A 25482-nucleotide genomic window follows, 5' to 3' on the forward strand; every position below is an offset into this window, starting at 1 on the left:
AAGAAAACTCATAAATGAGTAAATGTATTTCAAATTATTTAAAACTTCAGAGGTAAATTTTCATGGTAGTCACTTCGCTCTTCAAAAAATAAGCCTCTAGTTTGATTTCTTTAAGATACAAGCATTTCCATAATTATAGATTAAAAGATGAGGCTGAAATTGAAATACAGGAAGACAATTACACTTAATCTTACTTTCAGTATTGAGATTTCCTAGGATCAGCTGAAAGAATATCAGTGCCAGTGATAAAAAGAAAGAAAACCTCTGCAGTCCGAGACCAAAGTCCTAGACCAAATGTACTTTTACCATTAATACACGGTAAAAGTATTAATAACATCAGATGACTTCGCATAAACCAACCCTCCAGTTATCTTTTGCGAAACTCTATCACCTGTTTCTCAAACCTCTACAACTATCCACACTATCTTGCTTTTCTGACAAGGCCAGAGTGTTACAAGAGTTAAAGGAAATTTAACATTCTTTGTAACCTGAGCTCTGAGTAATAGAAAAGACAAGACAGCAAAACACTTTGTCTCATTTCTTGACTAAATTTAATAAATTGGAAGCAGTCTTTAATCGCCTAAGGGATGCTCCAGTTTTACTTGCTGCCTTTTGGTTTTAATTTTGATTGTAATTAAAATTTAGACATGTCATCTTCAATTTAAATCACCAGAGATGGGTGTTGTTTCAAGATTACAAGGCTTTTGCCTCACCAGCCATTAATAATCAGGCATATTTGACTGGTTATTATTCTTTCTATATTCCCTTTGAATATGTATTGACAGGTGCTATTCAGAGGATAACCATTTTCCCCTCGGTCTTAGGAATTTGTGAACCAACCCAACTAGAAACCTGGTTAATGTGTGAAATGAGTTTGACGGATTTGATCCAAGCAACTGTAAATACTGCCATTTTCTACAAAGGATCAATATCGTTTTCTATATACTTTTCTCTAGTGGTAGTTGTGGAGGCATCAGAAAGAGGGCTCACGTTTGACTTAAAGTCTCAAAGACTAAGAGAATCCAATGCGCCAGTTAGCATAAAACATTTTCCCAGAGAGAACATAGAGATCACTTTCTATATAAGAATCTGGGATATTTTTCTGGAGTTCCCGCTGTGGCTCAGGGGGTTGCACATGCAACTAGTATCCATGAGGATGCAGGTTCAATCCCTGGCCTCACTCAGTGGGTTAAGGATCTGGTGTTGTAGTGAGCTGTGTTGTAGGTGACAGATGCGGCTTGGATCCCACATTACTGTGGCTTGTGGCTGTGGCATAGGACTGCAGCTGCAGCTTCAATTGGACCCCTAGCCTGGGAACTTCCATAGACCGTGGGCGGCCCTAAAAAGCAAAAAAAAAAATAAAAATAAAATAAAGAACCGGGGATATTTTTCAAAATCTTAACTCCTATTATTTACTCCCTTCATCAACTTAGAAAGAAAATGAAATGCTAATTGTTTGTAAAATCTTGAATCTACACGATCCTACGTTATTATCATGTTCCAGGATTTTTTCTGGCCTCATTTCCTACTCACTCTCTACCTTTCAAATTGAGTTATAATTACATTGCCTTTCTTGATAATCCTTGCATAAATAACTACATTCTACGATGTGCAGGTTTTGTCTCTTTTTTCTGAAATCACATGTTCTCTGCTACCACATCACCTCATATATCTCATGGCTGGCTTCTGAATGACCTCCTCTACAGAAAGTATCATCACCACCAACAATAACAAATAGAGAAATATTTCCTATAATAAAGCCTCCCTGGAAGCAATCCTTAACTTGGGCTTGTGTAGCCTCAGATGGCCTTCCTGATACATAAACAAACCATCTAATATTGCCTTTTTCTTTTTCTTTGTCTTCTTACTCTGATTTTTCTGTTTAACAATGATCATTACTGATTACAATAATCAACACAATAACACACACATACACACAATACTTATTTAAGGTGACCTCTCCCAGGATGAACTTGAACACTTTCCAATGGATATATAACTCATTTAAGAAATAAGTCTTCGTGGAATTCCCATCGTGGATCATTGGGTTAAGGACTCAAGGCTGTCTCTGTGAGGATATAGGTTTGATAGCTAGTCTTGTTCAGTGGGTTAAGGATCTGGCATTGCTGCAAGCTGCAGTATAGTTGCAGATGAAGCTCAGATCCGGTGTTGCTAAGGCTTTGGTGTAGGCTTCAGCTGCAGCTCCGATGGACCCCTAGCCCAGGAACTTCCATATGCTGCATTAAAAACAACAACAACAACAACAACAAACCCAAAAAACATTGTAATTTTAAGACTTTGAGGTTTTGGTCCTCTTTGTTACCAGAACATACAAAGCCTATCTCAACTTGATCACGTTCGATTTCATTTTATTCTGTTTGGGACATTAATGTCATAATTTATTCAAATACACATGCTTTTATGACTGTTTTAAAATGGCAGTTCTATCTGAAATAAACCCAGCCCTCATATTTGTGTGTATAATTTCCTCTGGTCCTCATGCAATCCCTGGAGTTTAACGATCCTCCTATAGTAGATGACAACAATACGGTTGACATAGCTTAAATTTTTACTGAGTTATCCTATAAGGAAGGAGTAGAACCAAGACGGAGACCAAAATTGAGGTAGAAATTCAAAACACTGCTCCTGCTACTACATTCTATTCTGGCAAACTTGAGTGTCTGAAGGGTTAGTAGGTGTTTTAAAGTACTGTTAGTAAAATTAGTGTGATATGGTGGACAAGCTTACTTGGTATGGAGTTCACCTTGACATTGTATCTTTAAGGAGGCTTAATGTAGTCACATGCAATTACCAATGAATGTGAACTGTGAGGCTTCTCAATGCTTTTTATAGCAATTATTCAGGACTCAAATTGCTTGCTTCTGTCTCCATTTCTGAATCTACCCTTATCATAATATATATACATTTTGGTTCTATTTCTCATTTTCTATCCTGTTACTTCTCTAAACACTGCAATCTATTTAAGTATTGGATTTCCACAGGTGAACTCTTCTTTCCCAGGAAGACTCAGTTCAAACAAGTTGACTGGATTCTCATGCAAAAATATATAAAACAAACAAACCAAAATATCCACTAACAACAAAAATACTGACTCAAGAAATATTTCCTGTTAGACAGCCCCTCTGGGACCAATCCTGTATCAGTCTTTTCATGGAGCTGGGAGGTAAAAGAATGGCCTACACTCCCCCCAGATTCTTAGAAAATTAGCTTTTTATTGATGCTCTGCTCTTTTGCCCATAGCAAAAATGCACTGTCACCACCAGCTACATCAGTAAATTAAAATGACTTCAATAGAATGACTTTCAAGAAAGTGATAAGGTTGATGCTAAACATGGGTAAATATAAACTTGAATGGGAGGTAAGATCTGACAACATCTTTGCTCATCAGCTTATCACTCACATTTAAAATCTTTTGAGGATAAACAATTTTCTTTTCAGGGAGAGGAAGAAGAGATAAGCAGAATTTCATATATTTTATTCGAGATTTATAGGAAGAAGCAGGGAAGAGAGTCTTAGGGTATATATGACTGAACTGGTGAGTTGCAATCAGAGAATAGGTCAGGGCTTAAGTAACTTTGGGGTTCCAGAGAAATAATGAATTGTGAATTTCAGGAAGCAGCAATTTAGAGGAAAAATGTTAAGTGGCTAAAGAAATAGAATATACACAATAGTTTCCATTATATAGCAACTTTTTGGACAATAAGAATGAAAATTCAGACAAATCTTCTGCCTTTATAGTAAACAATAACAGATATTAATGACTATAGTTGGAGACAAAGAGCTTAAATCATGACCCTTGGCCCAAATAATATAAATTTAAAAGGATATTAATTATACAGCATATGCATATATGATACATTGAATATGACAGGGTGTAACATGTTAAGGAATTTGAGAAAAGGGACAAATCAACATATAGTAGGGTCTAGGGGTTCCTTGGTGGCTCAGTGGGTTAAGGATCCTGTGTTGCCACTGCTGTGGCTGAGGTCACAGCTATGGTGTAGGGTTGATTCCTGGCCCATATGTTGCTGGCATGAGCCAAAAAAAAAAAAGTATGATTAATTTTTTTTTAAGCAAAAAAGAAAAAAAAAGGCTAGCTGCATTTAGTCAAATACTAGAAAACTAGATTGGGCTGTGATAGTTCAGCTAATGTGTCAATCTGGCTGGGCTACAGTACTAGTGTCCCAGAGAGCTACTATAACAAAGTCACAGAAACTGTGTGGTTTAAAAGAATATAGATTTATCATCTAATAGTTCTGGAAGTTAACTATCCAAAATCTAGGTGTCTGCAAATTCTTGCTCCTTCTGAAATCTCAAAGGGAGGAATGTCCATTGCCTCTTCTAGCTTCCAGTAGCCCCAGGTGGCTTTGCCACCACAAGCCTTATTCCAATTCCTGTTTCCATTTTCACATGGTAATCTTTACTCTGTGTCTCTGTGTAACTCTATCTCTGTATCAAATTTTGCTCTTCTTACAAGGATAAGAGTCATGCTGGATTTAGGGCCCACCCTAAGCCTCTATGATTTTACTGAAAATTGACTGCATCTGAAAAGACCCTATTTCCAAATATGGTCACGTTCACAGACTCTGAAAGACTTCAACTTTGGAAAAAGGCAAGTTCATTTATCCAAGTAGAGCCAGAGCACCCAGTGATTTGAGAACTTGGTGAGAATTGGCCAGAGTTAGCTATTTCCCTTCACCCATGTGGAAGGCTAGAGCTGAATGAAGTTGGATATAACCTTCCCCCTCACATCAGTTAGGCTCAGATAATAAATAGTCTAGCCCGTTAGGCTATGGTCAATGAGTTTTTTCTAACAACAGGCCTTTGCTAAGAAGAAGAGAGTACTCTGGTGTATTTCTGAATTTCTCTTCCTCTTCCAGAAGCATGAAGAGATTTTTGTCTGATAGTTACTGTGGGAACCTGGTCAAGCTTCTAGAAGTAAATTTCAAATGTTGTAAGGGCCGCCTTATGACTGGGTCCTCCGGAAGTTTTTAATTTCTCAGAGTTTTTCACACTGAGCCTCTAGCACTTTGTCAGTTATAGTTCAGGTTTTTCATCCCTGGCACTGGTTCTCATGGCCATTTCTCCACCTGACTCTCTGGAAAGCCACTGCACCGTGTTCACCTATCCACCTCTCTAGTCTAGGGGGCTCGGTTTGCCCTGTGTCCTCCCCTTTCTTTTGGATCCAAGAAGAGCTAATTTTTCAGTTTGTTCAGCTTTTTAGTTATTGTTAGGGAATGGCAACTTCCAAGCTCCTTACAGGTAGAACTGAAAACTGGGACTTAATTCACTTTTTTTTTTTTCTGATTTATTTTCTCCATCTTTCAGATTGAGTTAACTTTATATTCTGTCCTTAAGTTCTCTGAATCTGTCTATTGTCATCCTCACTTTATTATGTAACCTGCTGAGACAGAGTTTATTTTAGATTTTATTATTGTTTGGAGTTATATGCAATAATTCAGTGGGTTCAATGGTTCAGCAGGTCAAGAACCCGACTTGTCTCCATAAGGATGTGATCGATCCCTTGCCTTGCTCAGTGGATTAAAGATCCAACGTTGCTGCACGCTGTGGCATGGGTCGCAGATGTGGCTCTGATCCACTACTGCTGTGGCTGTGATGTAGGCCTGCAGCTCCGATTCTAACACTAGCCCAGGAACTTAGCATACACTGCAGGTGTGACCATTAAATATATATATATATAAATATATAAACATATATATATACATATATATAGTTGTATTCTCCAGTTCTATAATTTGTATTTTTTTATAAAGTCTATTTATTTGCTGAGGTTTTCTTTATTAGTTTAAATAAAATTGGTATTTAACTGTCAAAGATATTTTTTTTACAACAGTTGCTTTCAAATCCAATATCTGGTTCACCTTAGTCCTCTATCAGTTGACTGCCATTTCAGTCAAGTTGTGATTCTCTTCGTTTATGGCAGGAGGGTTGATATTAGAGTGCATCCTAGAACATAAGAGATGTCCCAAAGCCAGGTTTACTCTTGATGACATGTGGTACAATCTCTCCCCTTATGCCCCTTGCCTTCGCTAGCATCTCTAAGTGGGGGAAGAAAAGCCTCAGCCAGTGGGACTAAGAACTTTCCCAGAATGAGCTACTTTTGATGAGGGTGAAGATGCCATTTCACTGATTCTACCAGTGACCTTGCATGCTGTGATTGAGTTCCTTTTTCTTCTTGGTTGTCCTGATTTTTCTGAAGACAGGAGAAGCATCTTAGACTCATGAAGAGGCTTCCTGTACCAGGCCACTTCCTGTAGCTAGGTGTCTCTGGTTAGTTTTGCCTAGCCAGTAAAAGGGGAGTTTCAGGCTTGGCAGAGAATGGGAATGCTTCCCCTGTCTGCCAATTTTTGCAACACTCCCAATCTATTCCCCTTACCTGCTGTAAGGTTGATCTAATATTTTCAGAGGGATTTCAGTTCAGTCCATGGCATAAATAAATGTACCTGTACTGTCCTCTATTGTTTGGTTCAAAGTCAGGAAATGCTGGGTCTGAGTGGCCATCCTCTATTTGTTGGGGGTGGATATAAGGTACCTGCTACCCTACAATTTCTCCAGTGCTAGGGTCTCAAAACAGTTCTCCTAACCACATTTCAGGGTTCTTCTTTAGTTGTCACCTTCTCCATTTCCAGGATTTATAGGTGTATGTAATGGGGAGGAACAGGGAAGAAATGGGTGTCTGGACTGAAAATGACCTGTGGAATTCATTCTGAAATATAAATATGAAGATTTTTTAACAATCATATTGAATCACAATCTCTAGGTAGTGTTTGCAAGTCTAAACATGTAAAAAACTCCCCAAGTGCTTCTATCAGGAGATGAACTGCTCAGATACACTGAAACTTTTGACATATGTAATTTTTAAACAAGGCAATAATATTTAACCAGAATGACATTAACTAAACTTTGTGTTCTGATAAATATTTTCACTTGCACATGGAGTTTTCAATACATGCTGTATTTTTTAAAGAAAAGAAATATGCCAATAATAATTATCCTGTTCCTAGAAATTTATTAATTCCTTAGAGCTAGATGTTTCTAAATGTATCCCTATAAATTTCAAAGCAATTTAGCTATGGTGATAAGATATTCCACTGAGGTTAGTTTCATTAAATAACAGCCGAAAAGAGAAGCGAATGAACAAACTTCAGGTTTAAATTATCAAGTTAGAAGAACCAGACCTGAGATTTAACCAAGTCCTTTACAGAACACTATGACACTTTCTCTTGATTATAAGTGGTAAATTAACAGACCTAGGGTCCTGAGCTTGACAGAGATAACCAACAACTGCGTAATTTGTTGCCTTAGGGAATTTTTCTATGGTCTGGTATGGTGGGATTTTAGCTAATTTTAAGATGCTAAAATTAACATGGAACCATATATCAACACACTTTGTCCTTGATTAACAACAATTTTAGGGTGTTATAATTACTCTGAAAGAATTCAGGATTGTACTCCTTATTATTGTGCTTTTATTCTGCATGCCTCTATATTTCATTGGGAATAAAAGAAAAATCAGTTTCCTTCTTTTCCTAACAAAAGGATCTTTTGTAGGAAGTGGCAATAATTGCCTGCTAAGAAAATGAAGGGAAAAAAGGCTTCAATTCAGATGGAGAAATAACAACCTGCTTGTTATTTTTTATTCTATTCCTCAATGTGGTTTTCTTAATTGGAGAGACATGGAATCAGAACATAAATATTCAGAGGCCAGCACCCCATTTCTTATCTCGGTTGATTTTCTGTTCTTTTCAAAGATAAGTGATAACAGCTACCGGTTTTTACATTAATAAAACCTACTTCTTTTAGGTAATAAATCATTCCCCCTTCTTAAAAAATGTTTCATTGTAGATTATACAGCAAAAATTATGTTTTTTTTAAAAAATAAATATCAAGTCAGTGAGTCCTGGAAAAAGAGTTTAAGCAATTTAAAATTAAAATAAAGGAAAAGCAAAGCCAAGCAAAACAAGTATGCAAATGCTGACGTTTAATAACTGAGTAAGTAGAAAATAATAAAACACTTACAATGAACATTTTAACAATACTGAAACAAACTTCAAACACTGAGCATCGCTTTGATCCAAAAACCAAGCTATTTCTTTCATGACTTAGATAAGGCATTTTGCAAATGATCTGCAAAAAAATCAGTGTAATATCTATGCAATATATACTCGACCAGTCAAATTTACATATGACTCACATCTGATGCTTCTCATCAGTCTAAACTGATTGGTGTTATTCTGATTCATAACCACATTCTTTCCAATTTTTTTTTTTTTTGTCTATCTAACACACTAGGAAGCTACATCACACATCCATGGTGTCTCAATCATCTTTAAACAGGGAATCATGGACCCAGAACTGGACAGTATAAGAAAGTCTCGATATGACACTCACTCTCCTCCCCATTCATCTTAGTTGCAAACACAGAGTAAAGCTCCTGGTCATCCCAGGCTGAAGAGTACAGATGTGAGCCAAAAAGAGCAAGTCTCTCTCTTCTTTGAAAATATTAAATCTTTTTAAAAGGTGTAGCTGATCTGATTCAAATCATTAAGTTTATGTTCTTGCATCTCAAAGGCAGGAAAGTTTCCATTTCTTTTAACACCAAACACAAGCATGTGTGTGCGCACGCACACACACACACACACACACACACACACACACACACACACAAACAGATCCTATCTATAATCTCTTGTTTGAATTTGGCAGACTTTGAAAGTAGAGATAAACAACTATCCTATATAGCTAGTTCTAAACAACTATGCCAGAGATTTACTTCACCCATTTTTTTTCATTTACTCTTTCAATAATATTTATTGAGAGCTTTTAGACATGTTCTTCGTGTTAGTTGGTAAGAAGGTACCACCAACAACCAAAAAACACGTCAAAACTAAAACCAAGCAGACAAAAACTGCTTAGATCCTTTCCTTATAAAATCTTTAATTTAGTAGAGGATGAATATATTAAATGATAACAATAAAAAAATGAAAAAACTATCACTGTCATAAATAATACAAAGTACATATACTAGCAATTTAACCTATCCTGGGAAGCCAGGAAAATCTTCTGCATTGAAAGTGGCATGGTTTTAAATTTAATGAATAAATAGAATCAGCCAGTGTGGGGTTATATAAAATTATTCTTATATTTCTTCCCAGTTGGGGCTTTGTGAAATACTTTTAATGAAATTTGGTTTCTAGGTTAAAGTAAGCACTCCATTACTGATTGAGATTCAGTTTCAGAATATGGGATATGGTGTGTTTTGTAGAACAGATCTCAAGGGAAATAATCATAACTGGTGAAATCATATATATATATAAGTACATGCATATGCATATAAAAACATTATTGGAGAAAACCTTCTAAAACCAGTAAGAACAGCAAGAGTCTTGGCACCCAGCCACGACTGGCTCCTCCTCTCTATTTCTCTCTGCAGTCCAGTCTGGCCTAAGCTTCACTCCCAAACGATGTGGCCAACAAGTCACAGCTTCTTCTCATCTCAGGTCCCAGTCAAGGGCTCCAGGACAGCCAGACCAGCAGCATTCCCCATTTCCCCAGCTCCATGCTGCAGAGGCTAAATTCCAGGCAAGTGTTTCTGAGAGGCTGATAATCTGCAAGAATCAGGTCGTGTCCTTGTGCTTGGCTCTGAAGTATTAACTCAGAAAATTTGTATCAGAGACACAGGTCATAAAGAACAAAAAACTCCAAAGCTCTCCCCAAAGCATCCAATTTTATTTAGAACAGAGTGTGAGGAAGTGTGAGCATAAATCACCTACATAAACAAAGATTTTGATTACTTAACTACAATTAAAAGGATGCTAGAAACTCCATGAAAGCAACAGGTTTGATGGTAGAGAATCTACCTTACAGAGAGGATGAGAGGGAAAGACAGCTTAGAGGAACATTTCTGGTATCGAAATAAGCTAAAATATGAGCCTTAAAACCATCCCTTTACATTTTAATTGGATTAGACTGTGGAGTAATTTATGCCCCAAGTCATTGTCAAAAACAATAAGCAGTCAGCCAGCAATTAACAGAGTCTTAGAATTGGTGTAATACCAACAGGTCGAAACAGCTTAACAGAGAGACACTCACTCAAAAATATTCTTGTAAAATCACTGTTATCCTAGGGTGCGAGTGGTCATGCCCAAGACTAGACCCTCTGAGAAGCGGCAGGACAGGTTTCACACTGCAAGGGAAATAGATTTCACTAAAATCATCCAGCCAAGAGACTAACATCAAAATAAAATATATAATGTAGTATCTAAAATGTCTAGTTCTCAACAAAAATTTGAGAATTCAAAGAAGCAGGAAAGTATGACATACACAGGAAAGTATGTAGGTAACTAAAACTATCTGTGACAAAGCTCAAATGTTATTACATGGGATATAGATGGGTTCCAGACTGGGCAACTATAATCTAATCCCTGTCGACATATAACCTCAAGATAAAAGTGGCACCCTGCTTGGATAAAAGATAGAGATCATCTATTTTTCATTCTTGAGGTCAAGGAGACCTCAGGAACTACACACTTGCAGAAAGGTTCCTCAGGGATCAAAGAAAGGAGGCCATAGTACATCTGATCAGCCAGAGGAAGCCTGGAAGGACCACCCCCATATGAGTGATTTAAAGGACCTCCAAAGCACATGTTGTTCTCCTCCTTTTTTGCTTTTTCTCTCTGTAGGTATCTGTCTTTCTCCTTCCCTTTGAACCCCACCCCACAGAGTCTGCCTGTGCTTATATTTTCTCCGCACCTATCTTCTCTCTTTAAATAAACACTTAATTGCCTCACTACCCTCAATCTCTTTGCCTTATTCTTTCTTCAAAGGGACAAAGTTCTGGGAACTTGCATCAAGTGGTTAGGGTTCAGCATTCTCACCTGTCAGCCCCCCAAGAACAGTTAGACTTAAAAGATTTTAAAGAATTCATTATAAATATGCTGAAAGAACTAAAAAACCTATGATTAAAAAATAAAGGAAGGAATGATGACAGTGTTGCATAAAATAGATAATATTAATACAGAAATCAAATCTATTTTAAAAAGATCCAGTGGAAATTGTAGAGTTGAAAATTATAGCATCTTAAATGAAAAAATAAAATGGAAAATTAAAGGGGCTACACAGCAGATATGAGTGGGGAGAGAAAGAATCAGTGAATTTAAAGATTGATAGACATTATGCAATTCAATGAGAAGAGGAAAAAAAAAATAAGAATAATGAAAAGATCCTGGGAGTTACTGTTGTGGCTCAGTGGTTAATGAATCTGACTAGGAACCATGAGGTTGCGGGTTCAACCCCTGCCCTTGCTCAGTGGGTTAAGGATCCGGCGTTGCCGTGAGCTGTGGTGTAGGTTGCAGATGCAGCTTGGATCCCACGTTGCTGTGGCTCTGGCATAGGCCAGTGGCTACAGCTCCGATTCGACCCCTAGCCTGGGAACCTCCCATATGCCGCAGAAGCAGCCCAAGAAGGTGGCAAAAAGACCAAAAAAAAAAAAAAAAAAAAAAAAAGAATAATGAAAAGGTCCTGAAAGAAATGTAGAACAACATTAAGTGCACAAGAGTACATGGAATGGGATTACTGGAAGGAGGAAAGGGGTAGAAAAATTATTCCAAGGGATAATGGTTGCACATTTCCCAAATTTAAAGAAAAACATTTCCCTATGTATCCCAGAAGCTCAACAAACTCTCTAAGGAGCATAAACATGAAGATGTTTATACACAGACAGACATATCAGAGTAAAACTTTTAAAAGACAACGACAAACTTAAAAGAAGCAAGAGAAAAATGAGTAATCACATAAAACAAGCCCCAATAAAATAAGAAGCTGATTTTTTCATTGGAAATAATGGTAGTCAGAAGGCACATACAGGACATATTGAGATTACTAGAGGAATAAATGAAAACTGTCAACCAGCTTATACCCAGCAAAAGTAACTTTCAATGGTACTATAAATATGTAATATAAATAATTTAAAGATAAAAAACTGAGACAATGTGTTGCCAACAGACCCCAACCTTCAAGAAATACTAAACAAAGTTCTTAGGCTGAAAACAAATGATCTAAGACAGTAATTCAAGTCCACAAAATAAAGTATTGGTAAATTTAGTTACATAATGATTAAAGAATATGTCAGGGCCTATTTCTCTCCTTTCTTCTCTTAACTGATTTTAAACCAATGTATAAGTTAGTAGATATTTAAGTGTATTATTGTGACTATAATATATAGTAATGTAATATAATTGATCATAAGAACACAAAGGAGGTGGATGGGAGCACAGGTCCATTGAAATAAGAAATTTACACTAGTTGGTAACACAAATCCACAGAAACAAATGAAGTGGAGCAAAATAGATAAATAAGGATGCTATTATAATAAACCATATAAATACAGACTTGTTTTTTCACCTCTCATCTTCTCAAAAAGATATTAAATTAGAGTCATAATTAAAACAATGTATTGTTAGTCTGTAGCATGCATAGTTAGAGTATGTATTATAATGGTAGCACAAAAAAACACTTCTATATTTACCAGAATTAAGTTAATATAAACTGAAGAAGATTATGATAAATTAAGTTGTACATGGTAAACTCTACGGAAACAACTAAGAAAATAACTGAACGATAACAACAAAATACAATGAAAAACTCATTAACGGAATAAATCTGTTACACTAAAAAATATTCACTAAATTCAAAATAAAGCATTAAAAGAGAAATAAAGGAACAATAAAGATATAACACATATAAAACTAAAGGCAAGGTGAAAGCAATAAATTCAACTGTATCAATAATAATATTAAATGTGAATTGATTAAACAATTGAATCAAAAGGTAGAGGTTGTCAGACTGCAAAAAAATTATCCTAGTATATGCTATTTAGAGGAGATATATAATACATTTGAAGGCACAAATAGGTTGAAATTAATGAAAAATATACCATGCAAACAGTAGACATAAAAAAGCTAGAGTGACTGTATTAATATCAAATAATACAGACAATAAAACAAAAAAGTTACTAGCAATAAAAGGGATATTTTATAATAATAAAAGATATAATCTAACAGGAAGACATAAAATTATAAACATATATGTCCTTGAAAATTGACCCACAAAATACTTGAAGCAAAAGCTGAAAGAATTGAATAAAAAACAGACAATTCAACAATATTTGCTAGAGATTTCAATACCCATGTTCAATAATGGTTAAAACAAATAAAAGGTCAACAAGAAAAGAGGAGACTTGAATAACACTATAAATCAACTAGATGTAATAACATTTATAGAATACTCTACCTGACAAAAGAATACCCAATTTTCTTAAGTGCACTTGGAACATTCTCTAGTATAGTATATATATTAGACCACTAAAAAAAATTCTCAATAAACTTAAAAGGATTGAAATCACAACAAGTATGTTCTCTAACCGCAATAGAAAAAAAAATCAATAAAAAATAAATATGAGAAATACATGCGAATTAAACAAGTCAGTTCTAAATGACAAATGGCACAATGGAGAAATCACAAGATAAATTTAAAAAAATGTTTTGAAATAAATTAAAATAAAATCAACAGCATTCCAAAACTTCTTTGTTGTGAAGGAAGATCTCTTATAAACAACTTGAAGATCTTAAAATAAAACTACTGAAAAAAAAAAAAGAAGAAACTAAATCTAAGGTAAATAGAAGAAATAAACTGGTAAAGATTAGAAGAAAAACATAATAAAATAGAAAAAAGAAAAACAAAACATATGCCACAGGAGTGGCCCAAGAAATAGCAAAAAGACAAGGAAAAAAAAAAAGTATCTACCTACCTACATAGATATATCGATATATATCTATATGACTAAATCACTTTGCTGTATAGCAGAAATTAGCACATTATAAATCAACTCTACTTTGTTTTAAAAAGTTACATGAAAAAAGATGATTCCTTAAAAGATAAATAATATTCATAAAACTCTGACCAATAAAAAATGAGAATGCTTAATTTACTAAATTCAGGAACAAAAGAGAGAATATTACTAATTACCTCAGTAAAAAAAAGTATAAAGTAATGTTATGAACTACTTTGTGCCATTAATTTGCTAACTTAGATGAAATCAATAAATTTTAAAAAAGACAAAAATCACCAAAATTAATTAAAGAAGAAATATAAGGAGTTCGCCTTGTGTTCAATAGAAACAAAACTAATATCCATGAGGATGAAGGTTTGATCCCTGGCCTTGCTAGGTGGATTAAGGATCTGGCATTGCTGTGAGCTGCAGTGTAGGTTGCAGACATGGCTAGGATCTGGCATTGCTGTGGCTGTGCTGTAGGCTGGCAGCTGTAGTTCCAATTTGACCCCTAGCCTGGGAAATTCCATGTGCCAAAAGTATGGCTCTAAAAAATAAGAAATATACAATATGAATAAACCATATTGAGTTTATAATTAAAACACATCCCACAGACAGTCTAGGCCTCATGGGTGAATATTATTAATCATTAAGAATTGGTGTTATCACAAACTTGTCCCAGATTTTTCAAAAAATAGCAGGGTAAATATCCCAACTCATTTAGGAGGCCATCTTTCCCCTTAAACCTAAGCCAAATAAAGACATCATTAGAGGATTACTAACTAATATCTCTTATAAATGTAAAGGGAAACATCCTCAGCAAAGAATAGTAAACCCACACAAAAAGAATTATTTACAATGACCAAGTTGGATTTTTCTCAGAAATGTTAATGTAGGTTCAACTTATAAAAATTATAAAAGACAAAAGCCTAAATTACCATCTCAATAGACACAAAAAAGCATTTGTTAAAATTCAACATCATTTCATGATTAAAAAAAAAAAGTCAACGTGCCAGGAATAGAAATTTCACAAACTGGTAAGTGCATTTACAACCCCCCCACAGCTAGCATCATTCTTAATGGTGAAGAAAAATACGCTTTCCTTCAAAAATAAAAAGAGAAGTATGTCTTCTCTTGACATTTCTTTTGAATATTATAGTAGAGGATCTTCCCAGGACTATTAGGCAAGAAAAGAAAATATAAGCATATCTGAATTGGAAAGAGTAAAACTAACTCTTTTGGCAGATAACATGTTTCTGTACATGGAAAATACTGAGGAATCCATTAAAAAACTATGGCAATTAGTTAATGAGTTCAGCAATGGCATAGGAAAAAAGCCCAATATACAAACATGTTTTTCTATTCACAAGGAATAATCTCAAATAAAATTAGGGAAAATAATCCTTTATAGTAGCAGAAAAAAGTAAAATGCTCAGGAATAAATTCAACAAAAAAGTATAAAATGTATTAATTAGTTAAAGAATACCTAAATAAGCAGAAAATCCTTTCATATGCACAGATCAGAAGTGAGTACTATTAAGATTGCATACTTCCCAAATGATTTATTGATTCATACATTCTCTATCAAAACTCCAGCTGGCTATATGGTACTAGTCAAAGAATATACACAAAGATTAATAGAATAGAAGTGAGAGTCTAAAAATAAACCCTCCCATGTGCAATCAGTTGATTTTTGATGAGAATTCCCCAACAATTTAAAGAGGCTCAGAATCCTTAGCCATCAGGGAAATGTAAATCAAACTACAATGTTGATACCACTTCACAACCATGGGGATGATTATGATAAAAAAAGACAGAAATAATAGTGCTGGTGAAGATGTGGAAATTTTCAGTGCTCATACATTCCTGGTAAAATGTAAAATGACAGATTGATATACTTTGGTAATCAGTCTGGCCATCCTTCAAACTTTAAGAATTACCATACAATCTAACCATTTTAGTCCTAGATATATATCTAAGATAAAAAAAGTCCATACAAAATCTTATACATAAATGTTCACAGCAGCATTATTCATAGTAGTCTGAAGTGAAAAAGATCCAAATATCCATAATCTGATGAGTGGATAAATAAAATGGGTATATCCGCTACACCTTGGATCAATATTTGATCATAAAAAGGAGTGGGGTATGAATACATGCTTCAATATGGAAAAACTTTGGAAACACACTACTTGGAAGAAGCCAACAATTTGTATTAAATATTCAGAATAGTTTAATCTATATAGGAAGAAAATAAATTACTGATTCCCTAGTGCTTGGGAGGTTCTGGTATAAATGGAGAGTGATAGGGGGTTGGTTTCTTTGGGGAGGGGAGGGTGATTAAAATATTCCATAATCAAATCACTTAACTAGGGAGATATGTGTTTAATTTTCAAAGATGAGGCTGAAACATGTGTCCTAAGAGTTTTTTTTTTTTTTTTTTTTTTTTTTACTAAAGACACTGTGTATCTTTTCCATGTAGAGATTTACTTACATATCAAAGGACTAGAGCAAGGATCCTCCAAGTAGACCCTCTCATAAGTGGAGTGGCCAGTCATTTTTCCCTTTAATAATAGAGGAAGTCCATATTTCTTTATTTCCTTGCCCAAGGAGTAAACCTGGCACTCATACAAGGAAATTTTCTATCTGCTTTCATTGTGTTAACACTGGTAGGCTGCTGACCTTTGGGGGACCAATGCTATTCTGTACGCTGATTTTGCTGAGAGTATAAAATGAGATCTGGCTCTAAGGCTAAAACCCTGTGTGTGCATTTAAAGCAAAATTAAAGATAAACATTAGAAACTTTACAATTAGTTGGAAGAGTTGAGGGAAGAACAGGAATCACAGTAGGGAAGTGGAAATCAGAGGTTGCATTGTATTCAATTAGGCTATAGAAAAGGAAGAAGGCATCAGTCCTGAAAGACTTTGAAAGCATTTTAAAGACTTTTTAATTTCCCTCAAGAATCACAGGAATATGGTAAAAAGATTTTCAGCAGGAAAAGATTTAATAAACTTGTTTTTGCCACAGAAAATGTTTACTTATTGAACTATCTCAATGAAGATAACCAAGGATGATGGATATAGGGAGAATGACTAGGAAACTGATAGTTTTAAAATGCAGGAGAAGGAAGAGAAAGAGAAGAAGATGGATTCATATTAGTAAAAATTAAAAACAAAGAAGATAACATTGCTAGACCTGGTAATGCCTGGGCTATGAGGGTTAAGTACAAGAAGACTATTCAGTATGACTCTTAGTTTTTCCACTTTGTGCAACTAGACTGAGAATTGTTCCAGTCAGTAAGGAACAGCAGAAATAGCCTAACTTTTGATTTATGTTTTAAAGATCTCTAAGAGGGTCTGCAGCTCGGAAGAGAGGTCTGCACTTGTGATTCATATTTGCGAATCATCTTTCATTGTCTCATATAAGACATTTTATATGGTAAATTGAAGAAAATAAATAAAATGAAATAATTATCCACCTAGGAAATATAAAAGCATCAACTGACAAATCATTAAGATTAAAGAAGAGTTCAGAAAGTTGTCAAACAAAAGATAAAGTTAAAAAAAAATCCAGTAGCATTTAATAAAACTGAAAATAACAAAAGAAAAACAAAATGAAATACAAGATTTCATAAATATAAGATTCCATTAAGAAGAGAAACAAGAAACATAGTATATAGTAGCTAAAGAATAAGAAAACATAAGCCCTCTTTGAAGAGAAATGTTAAATTCTAGATAAGGACAATGAAATAATTTCAAAAAATTGAAATATTTTCCATTTTACATGATTTTTCATGGATGACTAAATGTAACAAGGTCAGTTCTTCCAAATTTTGTGTGAATAATTCATATAGATAGAAATAGATACATCAATGTGAATAATTCATATAGATATATATGTTTAATGTATAGAAATTAGGGTGCTATAATTTAATAGGAGTGGGATAGAATATTTAATAAATTGTATGTGAAAACTGGTTTAAATATGAGGATAAATGAAGTTGGATATCTGGCTAAAACTCGCTAAAACCTACAAGAATGGATCATAATAGGATTAAGAATACTAAATGCATTTTGACCTCAGATTGGGAAAGGGTTTCTTAAATAAAATTTCTCAATCAAGAAGAATATGCCGAAATAAAGCTTAGCTTTATTATAGAAATTTAAAGATTCCTATTGAACAGATAGAACCCTGGACAAAAGTTACATGCAATAGTCAGATTGGGAGAAGCTATTTGTAAAATTTAAAACCAATATGGAATTAATATCTAAAGAGAAAGCACCAAGAAAAAAAGACTACAACTCCCCTAGAAAAAAAATGTAACCCTAATTGAAAACAATGGGCAAAGTCAGGTCAGAATAATGTCAGATTTAGATACCACAAAACCTAACCAATACATGAAGAGATTATAATACTTACTAGTAATCAGATAAATACAAATTTAAGCAACAGTGTTATACCAGTTTACAACTACTGTTATTAGCAAATATTTGAAATCCGGATAATACCAAATTTGGGTAGAAATGTAAAAAAATATCAAAAACAAAACAATCATATATAGGAGTGGAAGATAATGTAGAGATCAATTTGGAGCAACTTAGTCAAGTATAGGACAACCTTATGACCCAATATTTTTTCTTGAGTGTACTAAAAAATCCCCACATGGGTGCATGGATGGATTTGTTTGAAGATGCCTATTGTGGTGTCATCTCTTGCTTCTAAGAGTTAGAAGCAATCTTGGGTTCATCACTGGACAGTTAGGGTAATGCTGAGTGCTGGGAAATAGACTGGAGATGAGAGGATGACAGAGAGCAGTAAAGCAGTCAGAAGCAAAGCTCTAGATGTGTATATACAGTGATTGAAACAGAAGAACCAGTGTCAAAAAAGAAAAAGTCATGAGACCTAGAACCCAGATTCCAGGTAAAATAAAAGGCAGGCATATTAATCAACAATGCACATTTTATTTTTACAACAATGTAAAAAGAAAAAATACATTAATGTATATATATATTCAACCCATTAATGGATGTATATGGCGGAAGCAGGAAATAGGGTGTGAGACAAAGATAAAGGGAATAACTAAACTGATAGATCAAGAAGGGGCTCTTTGAGCACTGATGATGATAAAGTGCCATGGAAGGAAGAGTATGATTTAATCCAGTCTTCTCCAAGTGGAAGAAAGGGAGGAAGGAATATGTGAACTCCATACTCTGGATAAGTTTTGACCCAAAATTTACTTCTCTTGTCTTAATCCTTTAGGTCTTAATAAACACACACACATATGTATAAGCTAATTGCACTTTAGATAGCTTATTTTTCATGTGTTGATTTGCCTGCAATTTTGAAAATTGTAAGAAAAGTGTTCTCCCAACAAGGAACAATGTGATGTTTAGAAAGACTGAGTGATTTGTCTAAATAAGTTCCCTCATCTTGCTGAGACTAAATTTAGGCCTTCTGCCTAAAACTTTGAGTTGTATACCATGGGAGGAATGAACACCGGGGTTTTAATACATTAGAGCTTCTACCCAACATCAGGCAAGGATCTCTGATACTTCCGTGAAAGGAAGAAAAAAGTGGAGGAATACAGAGCAAATTTTTTCAAGATTTTGAGATCAGCTCAAATCTTTCTATTTTTACTATTTTATTTTATTTGTTGCCAGCAGGATTGTGGAATTCTCAAATGCTGCTTTATTCTATCTGTTGCTAGAATTTTACCTCTTCTAAAAGTCATATACAAAAGCAGGTCTCTGCACCAGACTATTTAATTAGGTTTTTTTATTTGTGTAAGAAGAGAAATGTTGAATGTTTAATAAAGAGGCAGGACACTATGGTCTGAAAATGTAATACTTGCTATAATATAAATTAAATCTTGACACGAAAGAAGAGGCATTTTGTAATTGCTTCCTCAGGGTAGTACAAACAGAATCAAATGTTGGTTTATTTCAGTTTCAACCAGTCACATTTGATGAGGCCTCTAACATAATGAAGGCAAAGAGGAGAAGCAAGGCTATTCAGGACAATGTTAAGGCCATCATCCCACTAGTATTTGACTAAGTATTTTCAATTCTAAAAAACGCAGGACACCATCAAAAATGTTTGTGGTTATATTCACTTATTTATAAATGTATTCAAACAATGAGTGTTTGGTAAGCTCCCAACTTTTGCTAGTCATTGTGGTAACTGCTGTGGATACACTGGTGAGCAAAATTAACGTGATTCTTTCCAAAATAGAACCTATAGTCTAACATGAAATATAAACAACAGCAATGAAATGTGCTAAGGTTTTTTGGGGGAGCATCAAAATATTAAGAATGAATAGGAGACACTAACTTGATGGATTTTGTAGATAGTATTTCCCTTTTTCATTACGAAAAATTTTAAACATACATAAAAATTAGAACACCTCCTTTACCTCTCTTTTGCCTTTATTACTTGAAGCAAATTGTATACTAAAAATCATGTAATTTCAAACATAAATATTTAGTGTGTACTCATGAAAGATGGGAATCTCATTTTTAAAACAACTATTTGCATTAATTTAGAATGATTCAAAAATGGCTAATAATGTCCAATGTGGATAGCTAATTACACTGATCAATAGCCATACTACATATATTTGCCTTGCATTTAATAAACTTACTGGACTATTCTGTGTATTCAAAAATCTAGGTTTAAAAGCTCACATTTTTATTAGTGGTACACTATTTTGTTTATAAATGTATTGGTTAGGCATAACTTTGTCCTGTTCAAAGTAGAAATTTCAAATTTTCAGATATACAGATAGTAAAAACATCTCTGCTAGACAAGAAAAACTCCAGTTGAAAATGGAGAAGATATATATGCAGGGCCCTATTCAATGAGGGGGGTATAGTGTCTTCTTAGTCTGAGCTGTTACAGGAAAAATACTATAGATTCAGTGACTTAAAACAACAAACACTTATTTCTCATAGCCCTGAAGCCTGGGAAGTCCAAGGTCAATGGACTTGCAGACTAGGTGTCTGGTGAGGTCCTGTTTCCTAGTTCTCAGTCTGTCATCTTCTTGCTGTGTTCTTACATAGTGGAGAGGTAAGAGAGCTCTCTGGGGTCCCACACATGAGAGTTTCACCCTTATGTCCTAATCACCTCCCAAAGTCCCCATCTCTAGATATCATCATATTGGGGCTTAGGTTTCAACATGTTAATATGAGGGGACACAAAAAATCTATAGGAAGAGCGATATGTTAATACATGTGCATTGTCAAGGATTAGACACTATTGTTGGCATTTATCAAGCTATATTTCTTTATCTAATAAAAAGTACCATCTTTTTAAAAAATAGTTGTTACTGAACACAAGTTCCTGCTCCTGACACACAACGAGGCCAAACAGAAACATCAGAGTTTGGAGCAGAGTAAGGTTTACTACAGGATCATGCAAAAAGACAGGTGGCTCATGCTTAAAAAACCCCAAACTCCCTGAAGGATTTCACAAAGGCATTTTTAAAGGCAAGGTGAGAGAGGGAGGGATTGGTTGTGGCAGATTTCTTGGTGTCAGAATTCTTTGTTCTTGCAGTTAGTTGTGCATGTAGGTCAGGTCGGTCAGATCACAATGTTCCTGTAAATCTCCAAGTCACATGTTGTTCTCTGTTCTGCAACTTTTTATCTCTATATAAATGGAAAAGTGTATATTCTTAAAGGTCAGAGCCTTGAGAATGAGCTATCCCATATATTTCAAGCTATAGGAAACATTATTAACTCAAAGCAATATAATACAAAGGTTAAAGTAAAAGAAACAAATATAATAGGGAGTCAGATTTGCTCTTCCCAACTCATACCTAACTGATATACAGAACTTGTCTGCTGTTTTTTGTTCCTTTGATCTATGGGTAGGACTGTTGGTGCTAACCATAGTGGAAGATGCGATGCTCAGCTCCATCAAATATTTTCAAGTCTCAATGATAATGTTAGTCTATTATATGCTGCTGAAAATCCAACAGAAGACAAAAGGTGGGAAAACGAAGTTTTCTTCCAATTTCTCTTGATAAAGCTCCTATTCTTTGTATGGCATTACTGCTAAGAGTAGAAATTGTAAAAGAATTGTAAAATATTACTCTTAGAAATGTGTTTTGTTGCTTATATGACTTTTGGTTAAAATGCACCCCTTGGAGTATGTTAAAGGGATCGTTAGTCTTATATGGTAGATATAGTAATATTTGGAAAATCCCCCATGAGCCTGTGAATGAAATTGGCATCTGTATTTTATATTTCTGTACAAGACCCAAAGCTCTGGCTATTGAAATAGTAGTCCCAGAATTGAGAACAATAAAAATAACAGTAGAAATAAAATTTAAAAAAAAAAAACAAAACAAAGACAGCATACATTGCTCCCATCCTAGCAAATCCAAATTTTCTCACACTGCTTGGTATTGTTATATAGCAATAACAACTTTATTTATTGGACATTATATTCTGTGTTTTGTTACTTATGTTATAAACTGGAAGAGAGTATTATATCCCATAAATATTTGCAAATGTAGCATGCTTTCATTAGTTTCTAGTTACTTAAAACTTACAACAAATAGGGTAAACAATAGCTATATTGCTCTAACACACTGCATTGCTCCATGCTCATTTCTCCAGTGTTGTTCACACCTTGCACTAACTAGTCTAATCTTACTGTAGCTCATTCTCTATGTCTTAAATTCCTTATCTAAATCTGTCATCCTTTTCATCAAAATCTTCTATAATCACAACTCAAATTGATAACCTGATTTTATAAAGTTAAATAATAATTATTTCCATAAGCCTCTCTCAAGGTTTATCCTTCCCATTAAATAACTATGAAGTCAATAATCTTTCTCATATGCACCTGCTTATAGTCACTTTAAGAAAATGTAATAATATCACTTGCATTCTCTGCACCTACTGTATTCATTTTTTTCCTGGCCTCCATAGAAGGCACTGAATATTTATAATGATTCCTTCTCCATCTTAAAAGTCCATTTTTCCTACAGCTTCTAGTTAAATGATCAGCCGATAGTATTTCCTGTGAGCTGTTTACAGATGTTTCTCCTTAATGTTGTGCAGTTAAAATCTCTACAAGAAGCTTTTTCTCTGGCAAAATGTTACTTCATGGTATATGTTAATGCATTCATATCAGAAGCTTTTAAAGTAATAAGAATACATGTAAAAAAAGAATAAGAAGAGAGAAAATAAACCTATGTAAATAAGTATGCCTCTGTATAAGCGCTTATCTTGGAATTTTTAAATGATGCTTTCCTTCTCCATTTGCTAAAAATGTCTCATACGTAAACAACTGACAGTTATACTGCTGACTCTGCTCACAATACTCTAGAAGGTAGTAAGAGAGATTATTAAAAATTAGAAGTGATTTATTTAATATCTGAATTGTTCAACACAATGTTGGCTGTGACGATGCATTTAGAACAATTTTTGCTTAATTTTACAAACAGAACAAAATTACTTTCAAGCCTTTTGATATGTTTGTGTTTCTTAAAATACTTCTTTTCAGATAAAAATATTTATTTGATATTTGGTTTGTTAGCTAAAACCAGAACTGACTTGCCCATTTCAGTATTGTCAAATAAATAAAATTTATCTTCAGTAACCAGGTAGGCAATCTTAGTGTTTCCTTTCTGTAAAGGAGTCCTTATTTTGTTATTCAACCTGTAACTGTTTTATTTTTTTCTAGCAAGGGAATAAATATTCTCCTCAGGTAAAAAATTTAGGGGGTTGAAAAATTAAAGGGGCACCAAAATTCTACATAATCGAGACAAATATTATTTTAATTAGAGTTGCCAAATAAATACAAGGTAAGCAATTACATTTGTTTTCTAAAAAAACAACATTTAAAAAAATTTAAGTATACTTCATGTAGTAATTCATCCAAATTCATATACTATGTATAAATTTATACCAAAGTTTTTTCTTGCTGTGTGTATCTAATGTTAAATTTAATGTATTTGTCCTATATTCTTATTTGCTAAATATAGCAATTCTAACTTTAATGCTCTACTTTTAAAAAGTGAAAATTAATACATAAAATCCATGATTAAAATAACATCAATTTTAAATAGACCCAAGATCAGTCTAACCATTTTTTTTTTTTTTCTATTTCCTCAGGCTGAGAACAACATGGTGAATAATTCTAAGTTTTTTTTTTTTTTCCCACCTGCCTTTTAGGGCCGAACCTACTCAAATCAGATTTACAGCTGCCAGCCTACACCACAGCCACAGCAATGCAAGACCCAAGCCACATCTGTGACCTACGCCATAGCTCATGGCAATGCTGGATCCCACCGATTGCGGCAAGGGATTAAACCCACATCCTCATGGATACCAGTCAGATTCATTTCTGTTGATCCACAGGAACTCCTTAATTCTAGGTTTTAAAACACTGCATTAAAATATTATTTATCTTGATTATTAAGTAAGGAGTACCTCTTCAGTTTTGCCCCTCAACAAATATCTCATTTGCCTTTTCACAATCTCAGCATTGCCTAGAGTCTCCCTCAACTCCTTACAATTGGACCCTGATTTTGGTGAGGAATTATTTAATGACCATGGAGTCCAAAAGTTTATACTGAAAGGATTCTCAAAGATCATCTGATCTCATTTGACTGAAGAAGAAATTGAGACCCTGAGGGTGAGTTTTTTTGAACTTTAGTCACATGGGAAATTATCAGCAAATTTGGAAAGAGCAAAAATATCTCTCAACAATTCAGTGCTACAGAGCTACACACACACACACACACACACACACACACACACACACACAAGATTTTCAAGCAAATTACAAAGGAGAATAACTATCCTGTCACTCAAGGGCCTCAAATAGAATGATCTATAAAATGGGGACATAAATTGATTTGTTCAATCCCAGCTAAAGTCATAACTATGGGTACTGAGAGAAGAAAAGGAGCATATCATTTATTTACTCCTCAAGTATGTACTGAAATCCTGTTATGTACTACTACTGGCTATTCTTTTTTCTTTTTTTTCTTTTCTTTTCTTTTTTTTTTTTTTTTTTTTGGTCTTGTCTTTTTGCCTTTTCTAGGGCCACACCCATGGCATATGGAGGTTCCCAGGCTAGGGGTCTAATTGGAGCTGTAGCTGCCAGCCTATGCCAGAGCCACAGCAACTCAGGATCTGAGATGCATCTGCAGCCTACACCACAGCTCATGGCAATGTCAGATCCTAAACCCACCGAGCAAGCAAGGCCAGGGATCAAACCCGCAACCTCATGGTTCCTAGTCGGATTTGTTAACCACTGAGCCACGACGGGAACTCCCTACTGTCTATTCTTGACACTAAGCATATAACAATCAGTATGAAAGATAAGGTTCCTTTTCTCTTGAATCTTCCATCATGGTAAGGCAAACCTGGCAATAATCAAGTAGAGAAAATAAATAACATAATGCAGATGTTGCAAAATGGTAAAAATAAAACCACAAAAACTGAACAATGATAATTATCTTCCTAAGTATGAAAGGCTATATTAGGTAGTATGGGTAAGAAAGAGTTCTTTGAGAAAATAGCAATGGAGAATACAGATGAATGTTTAAAAAAAAGTGATCAAGATCTGGGTGAATAACATTCCAGGCAACTGAAAG

The sequence above is a fragment of the Sus scrofa genome, chromosome 3, assembly GCF_000003025.6.
Source record: "Sus scrofa isolate TJ Tabasco breed Duroc chromosome 3, Sscrofa11.1, whole genome shotgun sequence".
Taxonomy (NCBI): Eukaryota; Metazoa; Chordata; class Mammalia; order Artiodactyla; family Suidae; genus Sus; species Sus scrofa.